Source organism: Hyaena hyaena, unplaced genomic scaffold (assembly GCF_003009895.1).
Source record: "Hyaena hyaena isolate Hyena2069 unplaced genomic scaffold, ASM300989v1 scaffold_116, whole genome shotgun sequence".
Classification (NCBI taxonomy): Eukaryota; Metazoa; Chordata; class Mammalia; order Carnivora; family Hyaenidae; genus Hyaena; species Hyaena hyaena.
In genome coordinates, this window is record NW_024080748.1 from 2960002 (window position 1) to 2976914 (window position 16913).

Genomic DNA, 16913 nt, shown 5'->3' on the forward strand with positions numbered 1-16913 from the left:
CCATCATCCATCTACCATTAGGCACTTAGGTTGCTTCCTTAGCTTGGTTATTATAAATAATGCATATATATTATTATATAATTAATTTTATATAATTATTATATAATAAAGACATAGGGATACCTATGTCTGTTCAAACCAGTTTTTGTTTTCTTTGGGTAAACAAACACCCAATAGTGAAATTACTGTATCATGTATTTATATTTTTAATATTTTGAAGAACCTGTATATTGTTTTCCACAGTGGCTGTACCAGTTTACATTCCCACCGGCAGTAAGTACATGAGGATCCCTTTTTTTCCACACTCTTGCCAATGCCTTTTATTTGTTGTCTTTTTGATTCTAGCCATTCTGACAAGTATAAGGTGATATATTATTATGGTTATGATTTGCATTTCCCTGATGATTAGTGATGTTGAGTATCTTCACATGTGTCTCTTTGCCATTTGTATGTATTTGGACAAATGCCTATTCAGGCCCTCTGCCTATTTTTATTCAGATTATTTGTGTCTTTTTGGTGTTGACTTGTATAAATTCTTTATACATTTTGGATATTAACCTGTTATCAGATATATCATTTGTGAATATTTCATCCCATTCAGTAGGTTACCTTTTTGTTTTATTGATGGTTTCCTTTGCTGTGCAAAAACTTTAATTTGACGTAGTCCCAGTAGTTTATTTTTGTGTTTGTTTTCCTTGCCTGAGACATATCTAGAAGAATGTTCCTAAGGCCATTGTCAAAGAAATTACTGGCTGTGTTTTCTGCTAGGAGCTTTATGGTTTAATGTCTCACATACAGGCCATTAATCCATTTCGAGTTTATTTTTGTGTATGGTGTAAGAAAGTGGTTGCACTATATTCTTAAGAAGATGCTCAGTTAAAATCCCTGTTCTTTGAGAGCCAATGCTGACTAAAGAGATAAACTGCTAGCTGCAAAAGCAACCTGATTGCTTGAAGGTATTGATCATCCTTTTGCTCTAAAGCAAATCCTGGATTGTACGGTATGCCTATTATAGGTGATGTTGTATATTTAGTCTAATAACTAGATATTATGAAAACATTGATGTAGGCTTTATGCTTTCTTTTCACAAACAATATAGATAATGCAGACTTTTTGGCTGAAATTATCTAGATCGGCACAGCAGTGATTAAAGTGTTCCATATTGGCACCATTCTCTGTGGCTGTCACTGTCCGCATGTGGCGCTTGAGCACTGGAAATGTGGTCAGTGCAACTCAAGTATTGAATTTTTAATTTTACTTATTTTAATGTTAAATTCAAATAGGCAGGTAGCACTATTATCTGTGGCTCCATGCCTTCTTCTTTTAAAGTCCGCCTACCGAAAAAAACCTGGAGCAGGAAAGGGCCTAGAAGAAGCAAAACCCAAAAGCACAGCAATCTAGTGCCCAGATCTTGGCTCTTAAATGCCATTCTCTACTAAGAGGGACCACAGAGCTCCTTTGACAAATGCCTGATTCAAGATTGGGGGCAAGAAAGCTATGAGCCCGGGGTATCTTGTTGAATCAGAAAGCAAGGACATGTTCAACAAATAATGGAGACATGTTAAAAAGACACAGAGGAGTTTTGATCAAGATGGAACAAGCATACTTCACTCAATTGCTTCCATTGGCTACAACTAAAACCCTGGATAGAATGTGTAGAGCAACCATAGAGGACTCTGGGAGGGGGATGGAGCAGGTGACCGTGTAGGGAAACCCATTGTTTGAGGGACAACCCAGCAGTGAACCCCCTAGATTGCTTCTCTTTTCCCTCCTAGATATCCCATCTCGGGCCCTAAGGCAGCCCGTTCCCTAGAACTACAGACAGAAAAGGCTTTAAGAAAAGCCCATGCTTTATAACCATATGACTTAGAGAGGGGAGTCCTGTGGAGCTTGACTTTCCCCCTCCAAATGAGAGCCAGCAGGTCGCCCCTCCTCTTTGGTGGCAGCAGCAGCACTGGAAGCGGCCCCTGTGGCATGACGCTCCTGGGATTCTCCCCACCCTTTACCAGGTGAGCTCCATGCGTGTGGTTGGAGGTTGCCGCTACAGGGCTGAGCCCTTGTGAGTTTCCAGCACATACCAAGCGAGCACTAGCCACAAAGGGGAATTACTGAGATACACTTTCTGCTGTGGCCGACAATTCAAGAGGGTTGTTTCTCCTTGAGGTGAAAAAAGCTAAATCCTTTATCAACACTATGGATAGTACAAAGGAAGGAGACAGAATATGGAAGAGGAAATAATATTGGGACCTCAGTATAACCATGCAACAGGGAAGCCTGACCCTTGCTGTCACTCTTTAACACCTGCCGCTGTGTACTCCCTGTCCGGCTCTTGTAGACAGCCATCCATTGGGATGCAGCCTAGAGGCAAAAGAACATTCACCGTTTCCCACCTGGGGGTATCATTTTGCCTGCAGCAGCCAAGGTGGCACCTGGTGATCAGAGTGGGAAATAGAGTGGTAAGACTCCTGCTAGGAGACCCAAGCCACAAGAGTGGTGGCTCTGTTCAGGGATCATGGACAGGATTTCTGTGGACCTGACTCCACTGTCACTAGCAGAATACTCACAGTCTAGCAGCCTACCATGATTTCAAGGGTCATTGCTGCCAGAGAGACCGCAAGCTTGCAAAAAAAAAAAAAAAAAAAAAAAAAAGTCTCAGGATCAATCAGCTTCTTTTGCAACCCCTAGATGCCAGAACTGAAACCAGTAGAGAGAACTGCTGAAGCAGTACAGCCCTCAGAACAGGAATCCTTTTAGAATATACCTTCCTGGAGTGGCCACAAGACAAAGGACAATTGGGTTTCTGTCACTTGCAAGCTAAAAAGCCTTTACTAATACAAACAGAACTTTGTTTCTGTGTATACTCCTCCCAGATCTTACCAGGCCCAAGATCTGCTCTGCGGGTCACCCTTCCAAGTTCATCCTGAGAGCAGAACTGAAAGCAGAGAAGAAAGAGGGACCATATTCCCTTTGAGCCCAGCTGTCATCTGGATGTTCCGAGCCTGGCCTGGTATGTTTTGCCCACTTTCAGACATACTCCAGCTTTGATAGACTTCAACACTACTGATTGCAATTTCCTTATTATCTGTTAAATTGAGAGTTTGAACTATACGAGTATTCAAGTTTTTTTTTTCCAGATTCCTCTGGGGCCCAGGACTCGGGCATCTCATTAACGAAAGTGCACCCTATTTAAGGAGCCACGGCATATGAATGGGCCCCTCTAATTCCCTGGCACAATGCCATGGCCGCAGTAGGTTTCTTAGTGACGATTCCATTGATTACTAATCTGGGGCAAAGCCAACACGGCTAAACCTTTTTCCATATAGGTTCATTTTGCCTTACTGTTCTTGCCTTGGGCTGTTGTCTTTTGATGAAGGTCTTAAATTAACAAGCTCATTTCACATCTAGAACTAAGACAACCTTTCCTGTTCTCCCCATTCCAAATGAGAACAATTTCATCCCTATCACTCCAAGATCCCCTGTCCCCAAAAGCTCAGACACCAATTAGCCTCCATTGGAGATTAATAAACAATACAATAATGACAGATAAAAAGACTAATTCTTTGGCTGAGAGAATCACTTTAATTAATTTAATCCCGGCTGAAAGATCAGCTGTGCTCAGGCCTGCTCACCAGCAGGGTCCATTTATCCCAGTCTGTCCCTTCCTTGAAAGCCAGGGTGAGTCTGGGAGCTGGCACTTAAGCAACAATGAGAAACAGATTGTACTGTCAGGCTTCATTAAAGGTCATCATTAGTATTCCAATTTGAAGACTGTCGCTCTAGCTCAACCTTTTACCAATTCTTCCCTGGCGCATTGTGAAGTTTGGTTCAGCTGTGAAACGTAAAAATTCTCCCTGGGCTCCCCACGTCAGGGTGGGTATCATTTGACGCCTGTCGCTTTGCAGCTTAAGGGGCAAATCTCCTGGGAAGTGACGGTCCCAGGGCTCTCTTTGAAAATCAAGCCATGTGCAGCTGCCTTGGATCGGAGCATTTCAAGGGATGGAACTTTCTAGCAGTCAGCCATAGATAGCAATCAGAAATAGGATGGCCTTGTTATCTTCCCTGGGAATCTATTCCAACTGTTCTCTTGCAAAAGAGCTGAAAAGGGCTTCTTAGTGGAACCCAGGCTGGGGACAAATCGGATTCAAAGTGGGAAATAGCTTGGGGCCAAGGCTCAGTAGAGGGATAGGAAACTACCCAGGTCTGCCTTTCCAGCGCTCAGAGCACATGCTCATCTGGCTTTGGGAGACAGTTTTCAGCCGGCTCACTTTGCACCGGATATGACATGGTAGTTTTCTTTCTCTGCAAAGAGCCAATTTTTAACTGCTTTCCCTCTGCTGAAGCAATCTGTATTATTTTTTTTTAGGTGATTCTGTGCACAGGGGTAAAATTGTACATGCTTTTTACCCTTTTTTTTTTCCTAGTAAGTAGAGCAACAGCCTTGTCTGCCTGTTTTTGGAATTAGGTCACCTCTGCTGGGGGGTCATCCCTCGCCTTTCTTTTCTCACTCCTGTTGGGTTGTTTTCAGCTGCTTATTTGGTTGATATTCTTTTGCCCCTTTTAACCTGCATGTCTCACATCTTACTTGGTGCTGGGCCATGCTGTTCCTTTTTAAAACTCTCTCTCTCTTTTTTAATGTTAATTTATTTGTGTGTGTGTGTGTGTGTGAGAGAGAGAGAGAGAGAGAGAGAGCGCGAGCGCAGGAGCAAGTGAAGGAGGGGGATGGAGGATCCGAAGTGGTTCTGCACTGACAACACAGAGCCCAGTGCAGGGCTCAAACCCAAGAACCATGAGATCATGAGCTGAGCCGAAGTTGGACGCTCACCTGCCAGCCACCCAGGCGCCCCTAAAACTAGTGTCTCTTTTTCACTGGATTCTAATCTCCAAATCAGTATGTCCCTGGAATAATCTCTGTCCCTTCCTTCTTCCTTCTTTCCCTCCTTTCCTCCATCCCTCCCTCCCTTCCTGCCTTCCTTCCTTCCTTGACTCCCCCTTCCCTCCTCCTCCCTCCCCCTCTCTCTCCTTTGCCTCTCCTCCACATTCTCTCTTGTTTCATTTGCCATCATTCAGGTTGGTAAACATTGTCAAGGAGAGAAAAAGTTAAAGCAGGAAAATCAGTGGACTGTCAACCACACTTGCCAACAAATACCTGATCTCAGAGTGATATGTTACCGACGACAAGGTCTCACTGGGGACGTTTTAACAAAATCAGGGGCAAACTAATTTTTAAAAAACTGCACTTATAAAGGAGCCAAATTAAGCCTAAATCCACCTTGCTGCAGTTGTTTCTGTTTCATGAGTGTCTTCTGAAGCTGGATATTTTGAATGGTCCAGCATTAACCATACGGATCAAGTCTTAACATTCACAGATCTGTCTGATGAACTCAGCTTCTGACATGGCTCAGGCATGTCAGTGTTTCCTCAGAGCTTCCTCCGATGTCCTCTCTCCAATTAGAAGTGACAGCAATTGGGGTGCCTGGGTGGCTCAGTCGGTTAAGCATCGGACTTCGGCTCAGGTCATGATCTCACGGTTCATGGGTTTGAGCTCCGCATCTGGCTCTGTGCTGGGATTCTGCTTGGGATTCTATGTCTCCATCTCTCTCTCTCTGCCCCTCCCCTGCTCATGCTCTTTCTCTGTCTCTGTCTCTGTCTGTCTCTCTCTCACCCTCTCTCTCATAAATAAATAAACAAACACTTAAAAAAAATAAGTAACAGCAGCCTCCTCTGAGCCTGTAGCTGTCCAAGTACATCTTGAATGACAGCGATTCTAGTATGTCATTCTAGCTGCTGGTTTAGGTGTTTGTGACTGGCCTGCAAGCAAGGAGCGTTATGGTTGTTCTCCTTTGCTTTATGTTTTTAATCCTTGTATCCCTAGTACAGGCCCGGCACAGAAAGAGCATTAAGTACAGATTGACTCAAAGAAATTATAATCACCACATGGCTCTCAGCCCTCAGCTAGCTGGATTGTAAATTCTGTGAGGACACTGACTGCAACATCTTGTTCACTGCCCTAACCTCGGCAGCCACCACACTGTCTGGAGGTGGTAAAAGATCAGATGCTCAAAAAGTAGTTTTGGAGCTCCTTCCTCATCACACAAGGCCCTACTCTATTGGAAACTGAAGCAAGGATCATATTTTGAGCCTCTCAGATCTACTCCAGAATGATGTTGATAATAATGGAAATCCCTAATTATCTGGGTGATATTCTAGAGTTCACAGAGCCTGGCTCTCTAATCTGCCCTGTTACTCCTATGGTACCAGTGCCTTTGGGAAGTAGTGAGTCAAGAAAAATGTCGATGATCTCTCGGAGTTGTTGTTTTGCTAGACAGATTAATCAGTTGACAAGTACCTGCTGCCTGGGAGATAGCAGGCACATGAATACTCATCAAATGAACAAATTCATGAAGTATGTACTGAGCATGGACTGAATATATAGCTCTGTGTTAGGGGTCCTGGCAAATATGTTTTTTAAAGAGTATAAGATATAGGGGCGCCTGGGTGGCTTAGTCGGTTAAGCGTCCGACTTTCGCTTGGGTCATGATCTCGCAGTTCGTGGGTTCGAGCCCCACGTCAGGCTCTGTGCTGACTGCCAGCTCAGAGCCTGGAGCTTGTTTCAGTCTGTGACTCCCTCTCTCTCTGACCCTCCCCTGCTCACACTGTCTCTCTCTCTCTCCTAGAAATAAATAAAACATTAAAAAAAAAAGAGTATAAGATATAGATCGTTGCAAAATAGGCAGAGGCAGCCCTCAGGAACCCTGTTTGTGCCCTGCCCTTCTGCCCAAAAGGGCCCTTCTGCCTTGATTCATCTGGATATCTATGCTTCTTACAACTAGTAGGTTGTAAGGAAAACAAATCCAGTAAGTCATTCATACTTTAGTGTAAATTAGTGACAAAAACTCCCACCATAGGTTGAATTATGCTTCTCAAGTGCCCATGGTAGGGCTGAGCACTAAGTAGAAAGTCTATAAATTTGTAGAATTTGATTGAAATAGGAGTGGAGGAAGAGGACCCCAAAGGAGAGTATCATCAATGGAAGGATTTGCAGTATATACTAAGGCGGCAGTGTCTGCTAGCGTTCCCTTAAGCCCTAAACAGACCTTCTTTACCTAATCCATGCAAGACCCCATGCATTCTGCAGAACCGTAAGAGATCAATTAAATGCCCTTTGCTACAAACCGTTGAGTTTGGGGAATGGTTTATTATGCAGCTTTATTTCAGCAATAGATGACATAGTGTTGCACAGGTGCCTTAGGGGGCTTGGCGGGACCAGGGGCAGGGAGGATGTCGATGACACGGGGGAAGCTACACAGGTGGCTCGGGGCTGCACCCGGCTTCAATCACAGCCGCCGTACTTTTATCTACTTTATGTACCAGGCTTAGAAGAAGGGCAAAAACACTTTCAAACCAGGGTGCTATTTGATCTAATGACTTTTGCAGATTGGAGCTTCTAGGATTCTATGAAAACTCCCAAGTTCTGAATTTCAGTCTCACTGGAAGTAAATGTGAATCCCAGAAGTAAATACTATAGGGATGGAGAAACAGCCCTAGCCACTGGACCTTTCCTGAGCTGCAGAGATTTTGTCTGCTCCTCAGATGCCCTGTGTGTCACATAAATGAAACAAATGAGAATTTGGAACTTCATTAGGTCCCTTCTTGTTACTCATCCGTGGTACTGTCTTGCTACCCATACCATGCCACTTTTCAGTCCCCAGGGTGTGGCAGAGGTAGCCTTTTCAGATGGCAGGCTCAGTTGTCAATGGAAAATGCTTGAGTGCAGAAGTCCCTGTAGTGGGCAATTGCCATTATTTGGCTGCCCAGCAATTAGTCCCACTACTTTTTAAAAAATGCCTTTATTGAGATATAATCCATATACAAAAACTGCACATATTTAATGTATACAATTTGATGAGTTCAGACATATGCACATACCCATGGTACTAACACCGCAATGAAGATAATAAACATAACCTTCACCTTCAAAAGCTCTTTTGTGTCCTCCTTTTTTGTTTTGTGTCCATCCTGATAAGAATGCTTAATTTGAGATATACCCACTTAATAAATTTTAAGAGCACAATACCATGTTAACTGTAGGCACCATGTTGTACAGCAGAACTTTAGAACTTATGCCTCTCGTATAACCAAAACTTTATACCCATTGAACAACAGTTCATCCTTTCCAGTTCCTGGAAACCAGACTCTACTCTGCTTTTATAAGTCTGACTATTCATATAAGTGGAATCCTACGGTATTTGTCTTTCTGAGATTGGATTATTTCACCTCCAAATTATGTCTTCCAGGTTAATCCATGTTATTGCAAGTGGTAGGATTTCCTTCGTGTTTAAGGCTGAAGACTCTTTCAATGTGTGTATATGCCACATTTTTTTTATCCACTCATTTGTTGATTGCCATTCTTTTGTACATATACCTGGAAGTAGAATTGCTAGATACTATGGCAGTTTAATTTTAGTTGTTTGAGGAATCTCCATACTGTTTTCCTTAAGGGTTGTACCATTTTTCATTCCCACCAACACTGTACGGGGGTTCCAATTTCTTCACATCTTTGCCCATGCTTATCTTATTTTTTTTTTTTTAATAATAACTCTCCTAACAGGTGTGAGGTGATATGTCATTGCGGTTTGGATTTGCATTTCCCTGATGATGAGTGATGCTGAGCACATATTCATGCTTCAGTGGCCATTTCATATATCTTCTTTGGAGAAATTTCTATTCAAGTCCTTTACCCATGTCTTAAGGTTATTTGAGGTTTTTTGTTTTTTTTTTTGCTATTGAATTGTAGGTCCCACTTCTTATTTCCTTTCTGGATACTTCTCTTTTGTGTGTAGTCTTGGTAGGAGGTAGTAGCTACCTCCTATCCCGGAAGCCCAAAGTGCTAGATTTCACAAACTTTGGCTTGACGGTTGGTATGGCTGATCTGATGCTTAATCTTCCAGGTATCTCATACTTTCTTCATTGTCTCCAAGCCTGGTCCCTTAGCCTCCTGTCAATTCTGTGAGAACCTAGTGTCTACTTAATGGACTCCTTTTCCCCCCTAATATAGCCAGAGTCTGTTTTCATTGTTGCAATAAAAAATATTCTAATTATATTCTCTGTAAGTTCACTTTCCATCTGCCTCTCCCTCTATAGATTCCATGAGAAGAAAGTGGTATATATATTACATGTCTGAAGGGAAGGATACAGGCAAGAGACCTGAACTCTTGTTTATAGACTATCATGTTTATACAGTCTCAGACCACTTTCTCTCTGTCTTTGGAATAAGAATAAATGGACTGTGCTTTACCACGTAGTTAGCTTAGAGCCGGCCCTACAGTCATTAAAGGTTATGATAGGAAAACCTGGAATAGACTGTGTTCTTCCAGCCTTTCTCTTTCAGGGCTATCCAATGGTTCCCAGTCTTTAGTATGACTAAAGGTTATCTGAAATATTATTAAGACATAAACTTCATGGATACTCTCTCCCCACACTACCTCCCCAGATTCTACCTCAATAGGAGATTCTGATGAGGGTGGCCTTAGGATCATACTTTGAAAAATGTGGGAAGCCAGTCTGAGGATGAAACCTTTACAGAAAGAAGGAGAAATCAGAGAAATTCAGAAAGAAAGGTAGAGCCCTAATCTATAAATTAGAGCCCTACTTCCTAAAGCTGAATCCACCTCTGGAGTTAAGAGAACACATTCCTTGCATTATTTAAGCTAACACTAAAATTCGTTTTCTCTTACTTACGACTAAAGCATCCTAGCTGATATGAAAATACGTTCATCTCATACATATGATTGGTTAATCATAACCAATTAAAACTAAAATCAGTTAAAACTAAAATCACTGGTTTTGGTTTTATTCCTCTTATCAGATGATGAAAACAACTTTTTTAAAAAGCTGGAATCTTTGCTTAAATCAAGCATAATTTAGAGTCAGATCCATGGAGGTAGATCTTCTTAAGGAATAATGACCCTATTTTAGGAAAAATAGGATTTTTGCCCCTACTCATACTGATTTTGTGTTCCATTACCTTCCTGATGTCTTTTCTGAAAACTCTGATATTCATTATGTGACTACCAATTGAAAACAGATTCAGTGTTGGAGATATATAATTTTGTTGCTCTTAATATGGTTTTAAGTTTCAATATTTGTCTTTTTTTCTCCAACTCTATTGTGAGTTTCTCAAAGACCACATCTTGAATCCCTCGCATTCCCTAGAAGATTGCTAATTATTGGATCACTGAATTAAAACAAAAGGGCAGGTAAACCCAAAGGTAAAATAAACTGGTTTACACAAATGTGTAACTTAGTTCCAGTAGTTTCTGACACAAAGTTTGTCCTCACTAAATGTTTGCTGAATGAATGAATGAATGAATGAATATCAATTGAGTCTTTCTGTTGTCATGAAACTCCACATCCATGACATTGGAGAGTAGGCTTTTTAGTGAAATGCTGAAAAACTAACAGCAGATTAATATAAGGTCCCACCTTGTCTTCAAAGAATAATGCTTTGAGGCTGACCACAATTTGAAGATTCTATGGGATGCTTTTAGCATCAGTACTAGTAGCACTAACCATGAGATGTTTATAACCCAACTATCATATAATTTAAGATCAATATTTCTGTTTTGTTATACAGTACAGAGCAAGAACTGAATTACACTCAATAAAAATTACAGCATACTCAGACCACAGATTAGGATCCATATGGCAAAAAAGATTAAAGAGTTAAGGAATCCAAGCACTGCCAAGGACCAAAGATAGAGATTTTAGATTTTATAATATGTGCCTACCACATTTTAATAATATTAATAATTACAAAACCTAAGTTTGCCTAAGTCATAAAAGTTCAAAAATCTGCCCAAAGGTTGGCATTTCAACATGGTATGGTAGACTAGAAAGCAATTATTTTAGACCCAAACACCTGATTTCATTTCTAGCCCTAACACTTACATGGTATGGATGGACCTTAGGCAGGTCGTGAACCTGAGACTTCTTTCCTCTTTGGTTAAAGGGAGATGACACTAAAACCCACTCTACTGAGTGAGTCATTGGGATGGCCCAGTTATACAATATAGAATGCAAAAGTACTTTATTAAATATATCATTTAGGATGATTTGTGTGCCAAGAACAGAAAATCAATGTCAAAGTAGCTTAAATACAGAGAGAGGGTATTGGCTTTCATAACAGAAAAGCCCTGAGATGGATTAGGCTCCACCTCTTTTCTCAATGCATCTCTTCTCTTCCGAGTATTTATCACTGGATTGGCTTCATTCTTAGCTGTACAATGGCTACCAGCAGGATGCTGGGCTGTGGACTTTCTTATTCACATCCTGGGAGGAAAGGATGCTTCCTATATCCTTCAAACAAAAGTTCTAGGTTTTCTTGTGATTGGACTCCTCCTGAATAATGACAGAGGTCAGGGTTATTCAGATTGCCCTAGAGCCAACTCTAAGACCAACTCTAAGACCAAGAGATGAGGTCAATACTACCAAAAGTACATAGATGCTAGAAAATGAGTAATGTTTTCTCAAAGGGAAGTTGGAAAATTGGGGGGTGGGGGAGGGGAGGTAATAAATGTTGAGTGGGCACAAACTTCACTCCATTATATAAATGGCACAGCTTTATATTTTGATTGATATTAGTATCATAGCTCAATCTAGTATACATCTGTGTATTTAATCTATATTACAGTTTGGCTTTAAGATATTTAAATGGTTAACTCATGCTATTTCCTTCCTTACTTTTTGTTGCCACTTCTCAAATTACTGAGAGTGCTCTCATAATGAGAGTCATATACACATTTGATTTGTAGCATATGGAAGAGCATAGAGAACTGGAAAGCACAATGCAAATGGCAGATACTTTCCATGCTACTTTGCTTGTTAATATGGGCCTTTGACTGTGGGGATGCCCACTAGTATGTTAGGGCTGTGTGATTCTCTGGATGGTCAAATTCCTTGGAAGATAGATTTATTCATAAAGGATATGCTTTATATGTTCCAAGAAGAAATCCCTCAACCCAGGCCTTATTATATAATCTAGCCTCAGGCTTTTCTTAAACAGGTGGCTTACTGGTTCTTAGTATAATAGTACTAGTCATTTTGATAACAGCTTAATTTGTATAATGACTGACAGTTCACAAACTGCTTAAAAAGAGTCTAAGAGCAATGGATGGATGTAGACCTTTTATAAAATTTAGGCCAAAGTGTCAGATCCCGGAGTGAGTTGGTATGGCTAGTGCAGCCTGAGAACAATCATAACCAAAATTCCTAGTAGCATAATTTTAAGATCTAAACCCTAAATCTTTATTTCTTTATAAACTTCCTAAGTGTCTGGAGCTTTATAATTAGTGCGTGTAGTCACATACCTTAGCTCAGTTGATTCCCACAACCTCCTTTGCTAAGGATTATAAGCTTTACTTTACAGGTAAGGAAACTGAACCCCAGAAAGGATAAAGGATTTACCAAAGGTCAAATAGAAAGTGTCAGGGCAACTGGGTGGCTCAGTCAATGAAGTGTCCGACTTCAGCTCAGGTCATGATCTCACAGTTCATGAGTTTAAGCCCCGTGTTGGGCTCTGTGCTGACAGCTCAGAGCCTGGAGCCTGCTTTGGATTCTGTGTCTCCCTTTCTCTCTGACCCTCCACTGCTCAAACTCTGTTTCTCTCTCTCTCTCTCTCTCAAATAAATAAACATTAAAAAAATAAAATAGAAGTGTCAAGTCCAAATCTTTTGATTCCAAGTTCAGTGTGCTTTCTAAATGCATACCGGATTCACTCTGGACTCCAGGAAAAGACTTAAACATTTGTGTTAGTAAGCGCATAGAATCAATTAGTAAGATAGGAATAGAATCTTAGGGAGTTTTACAAGGACAGAAGACTCCCCACCTTAATCCAAACAGAGGCAGCAGGAAGAACTAAATAGCTTAAAAATTTTTTCCAACTGTTAAATTCTGGAACTCTGGAATCCATAGTTCAAGGGTAGATCGTCATTCCAAGAGCTTTGAATTCATTGTCAGGAATGACTTACCCATCTTAAAGCATCTGTTTCTGACAGTTAGCATGTTTTACTAACAATTAGGTTCTTTTGAACCATGACCGTAGAATGAACTAATGTTCTCTGGCAGTCCATCTTATCCCAGGGAAAGAGTAATACCAACCAAATGAATTCATGTTGGCCCTATCGGAAGTATGTGATCTCCTCCGTGCCGTTCCGAGGGAAAGGGCTATCCAGCTTTAAGTTGAAGAATTTGGTTGACAGATCAAGTCATTCATGTTATTGAAGTTGATAAGCACTACTCTCTTAGAATTAGACTAGGTTTGACTTAAATCACTCGTTTTCCTCCAAAGAACGTATTTTTGCTTTTTGTTGAGTAGTCCTATATGCATAGTCCTTGCAATTCAGATAGTTGCAGTGTGCATTTCATTACAAAAGCACAATACATTTAAGATAGTACTTTTATATCCATTTTTGTAGCATATTAGAAAGCCAAAAGATGATTCTGTAATACACAGAGCTAATTAAAGCCAAAGCTTTTGAAGTTACAGGGGAGGGTGGTGAATCATCTCCAATAAATTATAGATGTGGGGAGATTGTATTTTGTTGTATTAGCAAAGTAAGAACATTACCCAAGTAATGTCATCTTCAAATAAATGCTTGAGTTTTGGATGCTTTATCTTGATAAGCATGTATAGTTATTTTCACACAACAAGCACATGTTTATCTTAAAAGGTAATTACTATGTTTGCATTTCATTTCATTTACATGTAGTTGCATGTGTACCATAGAAGATATAAGGCAGGATGCTACATTTTATTTACGGTAAGATTTTAAAAATGCTTATGTAGAGTATTTCAGATCGTCATCAAACAACAACAAAACCAAAATATTAGCAGCTAACTTTGCACTCTTCCTTTTGTTTATATACAATTTGAAAATGAACTTAATAAGCCTTCCCACTTTTTAATTCCCAAGCGAATTCTTGATTCAGCCTGAATTTGTCGAGGCCAGTACCAGTAGTGATGGTAGAAATCTTTTTGAACCTGCAGAATTTTTACTGCTATTAAATATTAGGCTCTCATGCAATAATCTCTAGGGGACTAGCAAGCTTTAGTGACTCCTGGTCATTGGTGCTCCTTTCTTTTTTTTTTTCTTTTTCTAATGTTTTATTTATTTCTGAGAGAGAGAGAGAGAGAGAGAGACAGCGTGAGCAGGGGAGGGTCAGAGAGAGAGAGAGAGAGAGAGACAGAATCTGAAGCAGGCTCCAGGCTCTGAGCTGGCTGTCAGCATAGAGCCCTATGTGGGGCTTAAACTCACAAACCGTGAGATCATGACCTGAGCCGAAGTTCGACGCTTAACCGACTGAGCCACCCAGGCTCCCCAGGCTCCTTTCTTAAAATGCTCATCAGTCACCATTTATTTGCTAAGTGATTTATCCACAGCACAGCAACTTATTGTGATAGACATCATGGCAGGATGGCTACCACATGCCCAGGTGAATTCTTTTCACTAACGAAGGCTTGAAAAAATAAGTCTTTTTTTTGGAAAAATAAGGACTATCATTATCATTATGACTGTTATTAGATCAGCTATTGGGGTTTGACAAGAAAAATGGTATTGAATTCTTGGCTTGCTGGGCTCTACTCACAAACCTTTCTTTGTTGTCATTGTTGTTGTTTTTAAGATTTTAGGGGCTCAAACTCACAACCCTGAAATTAAGAGTCAAATACTCTACCAACTGAGCCGGCCAGGTGCCCCTCATCAACCTTTCTTTAAAAACATGTTAATATAGGGGCGCCTGGGTGGCTTAGTCGGTTAAGCGTCCGATTTTCGCTTAGGTCATGATCTCGCCGTTCGCGGGCTCGAGCCCCGCGTCGGGCTCTGTGCTGACTGCCAGCTCAGAGCCTGGAGCCTGTTTCAGAGTCTGTCACTCCCTCTCTCTCTGACCCTCCCCTGCTCACACTGTCTCTCTCTCTCTCTCTCCTAGAAATAAATAAAATATTTAAAAAATTTTAAAAAAAAGTTAATATATAATAGGACCTTTTCATCGGCTGTGTATCTGCAAGAACTCTGATTTCTATCTTCGAATGAGTTATACTGATCTCCATAGTTAGTACATGGTTTTTCAGCCTGGAAATGAACATGGCAGGCGTAAACTAATAACACTTTTCAACCAGGATGAGGATACAAATGAACCGTCTGCTGCTGTAATCAGATTGTATATTGTTTTGTTCAGAAATGGGGTTTGAAAATAAAATGTGGCAATAATAATAATAATCCGTTATGCTGCAGCTATATTGTCCCAAGCGCTTCCCATACATTTATTTAATCCTCCCAAGAATCCTGTGTCCCAAGGAATCCATTTTACGTTCTGTAAACGCTTTCCACGCTTCCCCCACCTCCCAGCCCCTGACCAACAGCATCCCACTCTATTTCTAGGAGTTAAACTTTTTTCCTTCCCTAATGGCCTGTTTGTCTTTGCAGTCAGCTCTGGGATAGTTAGCACTGCACTGCCCCCTTGTGTTTGTGTCTGAATTTACAACCTCAAGATGAGTAAAATACTCTCCCTGCCAGCCTCCCACCCAATCTTTCCTTTTGCACTTCAACCGTGGAGTTTGCCCTCTAGTTTTAAAATTTAAATTGAGTTTTAGAAGGCTCTTAGCAGATAATGGTGGCTTTGTCCACACTGGAACCCTGAATGCTTCCTCTCTTGCACTCAAGATTTTCTCCCCTTCACTGCTCTCACTTAACAGTAGATTGCATAAAAGTGGTAAAAAGACCCCCAAATAGCCAGTTTCTCAGAGTTCAGATATTTGAACGGGAAACTGCAATATTTATTGAGCTAAGAAGCTGACTGTGTTCTGACAATTCATTTTCATAATTTCTCAATTATGAATTCCCAGTTATAAATAATTAATCAATGTTAAACAGATCCCCTGAGAGGAAATACATTTGACAAATGGCCAAACCGATGAAAAAGCCAACTCAAAGGAGTACTTAAAATGACATAACAGGAAAAGAAAAGAAACAGAAATTCTTAAAAATGACAAAAATGCTAAAAGATGTAAAAAAAAAAAAAACCCTCTCTCTCCCCAAAGTAAACCAAAACAACAAATTTCTGTAAAACCAATAACTGAGAAAAATAAGTCTTCTCACCGAACTATTATTTTGACCAAATTGTCCTATGAGCCAATTAATTTCAACCTAATTGGTTTCTTCCAAATCATATTTGGCTAAATTATTTCCAATTTGCATTTGGCCAAAGCCTATGCTATCCTCACAAGCTAATCACTTTAAGGAATTCTGTCATCAAAAGGAGATTTTTTAAAACTCCTTTTACCCAGCAATGGTAATGGTATATATTAAAGTTAGGTCTTCCTTTATATATCTTGCATGGTTTTCCAGTCTTTTCATAACCATACAATTGATCCTCACAAAAAGCTGGGAGATCATCCTTATTTTACACCTGAGGAAACTGACGTTCAGTGAGGCTAAAAGATTAATGGCAAGGCTAGGATGAGACCCCAGATCTTTTAGGCTCTATGCTGTGGCCGATGGAACCTAGAACAGAGGAATATTCATATTCAGTTCCAATGTACTAACCAGGATTCTGCTGTGGAATCTGAAAAGAAGGAGTTCCTTTTAAGGATAGAGTTGAAAGATCTATCAGTCAACACGTGTGTGTGTGTGTGTGTGTGTGTGTGTGTGTGTGTGTGCGCGCGCGCATGCGCGCACATGTTTAGCTCCTACAATGTGACAATATGGAAGACATAGACAAAAAGGATTTTTGACCAATGTTGTCAAATGTGTAATATTCTCAAGTAATCTAGTCTCCAAGTTGTCCAATGTGGTCAAGGAAAGCTAACCCACATTTGTTCATTCATTCATTCAAAAAATATTTAGTGCCTATATTGCATC